Raw genomic sequence first — 5591 nt, forward strand, 5'->3', positions numbered from 1 at the left:
CCTCTATATTCTTAATGTAGAGAAGATGGACCAAACCAGGCCTTTGTGGAGAGCTGTTCCCAGGTGCCTATGGTTGATAAACCATTCTAAATTGTGAAAATATCAGAGCAAGTAGGTGCAGCTGCCATCTCATTGGACCCTTGGAAGCAACTATTAGGACATAGTGGTTGCCAAGGTAGTGACCTCATTCAGTTCCTGAAGGAAGTGACCTCACCTCACTTCCTTGGTGATGGAACTCTCTGAACTTGGAATCCAGGAAGCCAGGCACCCAGAGCCAGTCCCAGTCCAAGTTCCAGTGGTCAAACTTGTTTGGGTTTACCAAGGACAGAGTCAGTCTTTTTTGGTACCTACTGATGTGAGGCTGGCCAAATGCCAGGAAGGTCAAAATAGGGGCCTTTCCTGAGAAAGCAGGTGGAGGCTCACTGCTAGCCTCTGACAGCTTCACAGAGTTGGCCACGGAGACCAGATCTGAACCAACACAGCCCATTATGGTGGAATATATTATGGCCCACTAGTCAATGGACACTCCATATTGTCACAAACCTACTTGGGGATCTGTGTGGGTGTGGGTGTGGGTTTGTTGTTTTGTCTCATGTTCTGAGAATAGGTAGGAAAGTCGGTTTGTTTGGTTTGGTGTGAATTGTTTTTTGTAAGTTGTTTGACAAATCGAGGGTTTCTATGTCTGTGTATCCCACTGTGTTCGTGGTTGTAGACATTAGAAAAGAGAATGCATCAATACACGTGTCCTGTCTAGTAGAAATCTTCCCAGCATTCATCCTGCCCAATTTATGAATGGTCTGCGCTTGCCTTATGGATGGGCAACACCTAATATCTTCCTAAGTTTCTGTTTTCTTCCTGAATTCTGGCCAATCTCTAGAATAGTATCATGGTTTTGTGTCCATGATATGTACCACCTCCAAGCTCTGTGACATGGCCATGTACTGGATAGCTGAAGGGAATGGTGAGCATCTCAGAAAACTCAGATATCAGTGTGACCAGGAAAGTCTCAGTGGAGAAACCCTGCTTTGGGCCTTTTGCTTACCTATTCTTCTGTTGCCCTGAATGTCAGGAAGGTCTTTTCCTCAGGCCACCCCTTTGTGAAGCATTAAGAAAACAGTTTTCAAATGGAAATGTATGCGCATTACCTGTGGCTCTTTGCTTAATTGCTTTGGAAAGGGTTGTGTCTGAATCAGCCTCTTGGCCATGTGTGAGGAAGTGGCTTAGCTTCTCAGCACCTAATGGATCTAAAGAAAAATCCCATGTGTACATCCAAAACCAAATTAGCCAAAAGAGCAGTCATTGTGGATGAAGTCTCACCTTCCTCTGTAGGGTTCCTGACCTCCATCATTGAGAATAGAGATCGTTTGGGTTAAATGAGTTCTTCAAAGCCCTGCAGGGAGTAGGACATAGATGCTTGGGTTTTCTCATGACTCCAATTAACATAAAGAATCTAAACCCCACAGTCAGTAGGCCTCAAAATGGAGAATCAGAGCAGTATTAATGGCAGGCCTCTTTGATCACTCCTGGTTCACAGGAAGAGTGTCCTGGCCACACTGACTTTAGGCAAATGGGGGCAAGGGAGATTATTTTCGACACTGTTTTGGCTGTGCCCCTCATGGAAAGCTACAGCCTGAGGATATAATGAGTGTCTATATGGAAGAAGATTAGGGCCATGTGGGAGTGTTTTGGTTTTAATTGTGGTCCTTTGTGTGGCTGTAGGAAGAGATAACTGGGTCCACCTGGGCTTGAACACTGTTGTGATTCCCCTAGAGACTGTGTTCTGGAACTGACCTCAAAGAAGTATTGCTTTGTGTTGAGTTGGGATATTAGGAGTCCATGCATGAGAGTCACGCTTGGAAAATGAGATCTAGGCCCAGGGTGGCTTTTCACAGAGCATTGGGAATTTCAGACAGGATATCACATGATTTTATTTAAAAGACTTGGCAGCCATATTTGCAAGTCAAAACACACATGGACCTCACATTGTAGACCTCAATGGGCCTGGCTTCATGTGACCTTTTGGCCTGTCTTTGGAAAACCTTGCCTGTTAGTGTTCTCCAGAGCTTTCATTGAAATGAGCTTCCTCTCCATTTAATGGTTCCTGAATAAATTGAAACCCACAGTGCCTCCAACTTCATCCTTGAAAAATCTCTAGATAAATACTATTAAATTTTTGAAATTCCCATGACCAGGTGCCACTGGAGAACCGTTTGATGTCCTATTGATGATCATGAGTGTACCAGACAGTGCCTTGATTGACTGGGTTTCATGAAAATGGTGTAGAACAGAGAGGCCAGTAATTTGGAGTCTGCTGAGTAGTCGGGTTAGAGTAGTGGTTTGCAATGTGTGTTAAAACACCTGTGTTGGGGTCACATGGATCTTCCATTAGCTTAAAATGGTTTCTGACTGACATTGGGCAGCCCCCAGTCCCTTCTATGTTAAGGCATCTTGTTATATGGAGAGGTTTCAGTGAAATGTTTAGAATCAGATTGCTATGGTCCAGGGGGCAATCTATGTGAGATAGAAGACTGGTTGGTGCATTCTTCTGTAGACCCTTACCCACCACACATTACAGAACTCCCTCCAGCACTTTGTCCCAGTTGAACTCCTTGTATTTCTTGAAGCAAATACCAAACTCCCAGTGCAGCTGCAAGAAACACCACAAAAAGTGGAGGATGATTAAATGGCTTCACAGTCCATACTGGGAGACACTTAGACCCCAGTGGAAACAGTTTACCTACAAAGAGAGAATTCAGCACTGCTACCTCATGTTCACTGGAAAATAAGAAACTATGTCTTCCAGGTCACATAGATGCAGACCCAGCTTTGATGGTGTCACTACAAAGAAAGCTAAAGCTCCTGACAACAACATATATTTCAAGTGCCCAACCTCAGAGGCAGTTTCTCAAGAAGTCTTTAGACTGGCAGAGGTCCATGTTTGTGGAGTTTTTACCATGTCCCTTACTTTTGGAAACTCCTCTACCACCTCCAAGTTTGTGAACTCCTAAGCATTTTTCATTCCAGATGTGTATTCACAGAATTTCTAACTCTTCCCCTCTAATTGTGTCTTACTTCTGGTGAAGGTAATGTCAAGGCATTGTTCTGAATAAGAGTGGGAAGATTTTTGGGCAGCACATATTTGCATACACATTGGATTCATTTTCCAATTTTCCATTCGAAATACTGAATCCCTGACTGTCAGGGGTAGAAGGAATTCTCCTTCAAAGAATAGTCTGACACTTACAAGAAACAGCCCCCAGGGAGACATCCTGTCTGGGAGACATCCTGTTGCCATCTGTGTCCCTGAGACATCCTATAGCCATCTGTCTTCTTGAAACATCCTGAGGTTATCTCACCTTGTAAAGACATCCAGGAACAGCCGATAAGAGAGCTTTCCCATCTCCAGCATATAAATTCCCCTGTGTGAACAATAAAAGTTTGCAGCTTGATTAGAACTGCTGTCTTGCTGTCATCTCTTGTGTCTCATGTCCCTGAATTCCTCCCCATCTATGTTCGCTGCCCACGTTGATGTGTCCTGCTGGCCGGGACATCTGTCGCCCACCTACTGGGGCTCGAGCTTTTGACTGATTGGGAACCTCGTCCTTTTGGAAGTCTTGGTCAAGCGGAGCTCGTGATTGCCTCAGCAGATACCAGCAAGTGACAGATCCAGGAGGAGAGTGGCAATGACGCATGGTGAGTGACCCACCATGGGACAAGCACTTTCATCACATGATTTGTTTTTGTCAGGCCTCAAGGAGTCTTTCAAGACATGGGGAGAGCCTGTTAAGAAAGGACTTAAATTTTTTCTTGTCATACATGGAGAATTGTGTCTATGGTTTCCCCTTGAAGGGACCATAAATGAAAAAAGATGGTTTAGAGTAGGAGATTGTTTAAAAGATTATTATTAATTCTTTGGCCCAGAAAAAGTGCCTGTTCCCACCTTTTCTTACTGAAACTTAATTAATGAAATTCGTAAAAGTTCACTCTTTGACAATGGTACCTTAAAACTTGTCAAGATGGGGGAAGAGACTATGTAAAAGACCTCTCGTCCCTCCTCGGCATGCCCATTAGTTAGTATAGCCATAGACCCTTCTCATTCTCCACAGGACCCTGGGAAACTTCCTGGTTCCCCTCAAAATACCACCATAATAAATAAGGCTCCAATGGTTACCAACCGCCTTTATCCAGTTTTAAATCCCAGAGACACATTGACCCCTGCGGAGAAGGCTACTTTGGAGAAGGAAGCAGCTCGCTACCACTCAGATGACCCAGCACCTCTCAGGACCCTTCCACAGCCTATAGGACATACACATCCATCTCCCTCCTATATCCCTCCTGCCTTTTGTGGTGTGGCCCTTCAGAGGCCAAATGCCGCCCCCAGCCCCAGATATTTTTTCCGCACTTCCCTTGCCTAACCTGGCTCCCTTGCGAGAGTCTCTCCAACATAGACGGAACAGATCCACCTTTTAAAAGAATAAAGATCCCTTGACTCTGAGCTCTGTTCATTTGCCTTAGGCATGGAGTCAACGCAAGCTTGCCCAAGGTGGTCTAATACAAAGGCTAAGCCGCTCCATTGGCCTGTTCTCACCTTCTCAGTCACCCGCAGTCAGATAGATAAGCCTGCCCAGGCTGAGGTCAAAGACTTACACAAGGATTAAGAGGAGGAAGCCGGGGAAATGGATCGAGGAGATCAGGAATCATAGGATGAGGAGTTCACCCCTCTGAAGGAAGGAACCCAAAGTGTCTACAAAAAATTAAGCCTGTGTTTTCTTGAAAATCTTAAAAAGGCTTGTGCTCACTATGTGCCAACTGAGCCTTACACATTGGCTTTAGTAGAAAGCCACAGCACACAATGGCTTACTCCCAATGATTGGAAATTTCTAGCCAGAGGTACCCTCAGTGCTGGAGACATCCTGTTATGGAATGCAGATTTCAAGAGCACTGTCAGGAAACTGCTCACAAAAATTTAACTAAGGCCTACTCTAAATCCTGGACTTATGTTAAGCTAGTGGGCAATGCGCCTTTTGACACTAAAACTAAACAGGCACTTTTCCCTGCTGGACTTTTGGTGCAGATTCAGGTGGCTGGCTTACATTCTTGGAGACGCCTCCCTCAAAAGGCCTCCACTACCACTTCCCTGGCAAAAATCCGAGAAGGGCCGGACGAGCTTTATAGCGACTTTGTTCCCCGGCTTAACCTAGCTGCAGAATGCTTGCTTGGACCAAGCGAAAGCGAAAGAACCTTTGTAAAACATCTTGCCTTTGAAAACGACAACCCGGCATGTCAGGATGTTCTTTGACCACACAAGGATAAAGGGAAACATTCTGACTTTATTAGACTCTGTCCAGGGGTAGGTGCAGCCCATGCAATGCATCTCGCTTTAGGTGCCGCCTTTACCAAGGCCTTTCACAATCCTGGCTCACATACTTGCTTTACTTGTAAAAAACCTGGCTATTTTGCACGCAAGTGTCCTATAGGCAAACAAAGCCTAGGAATAGCATCTCCTCAAACTGGGACTAAACTTCCCCGAGCTACACTTTGCCCTAGATGTGATAAAGGTCATCACTGGGTCAGTGAGTGTAGATCTAAGA

This window comes from Callospermophilus lateralis, unplaced genomic scaffold (genome assembly GCF_048772815.1).
Source record: "Callospermophilus lateralis isolate mCalLat2 unplaced genomic scaffold, mCalLat2.hap1 Scaffold_399, whole genome shotgun sequence".
Lineage (NCBI taxonomy): Eukaryota > Metazoa > Chordata > Mammalia > Rodentia > Sciuridae > Callospermophilus > Callospermophilus lateralis.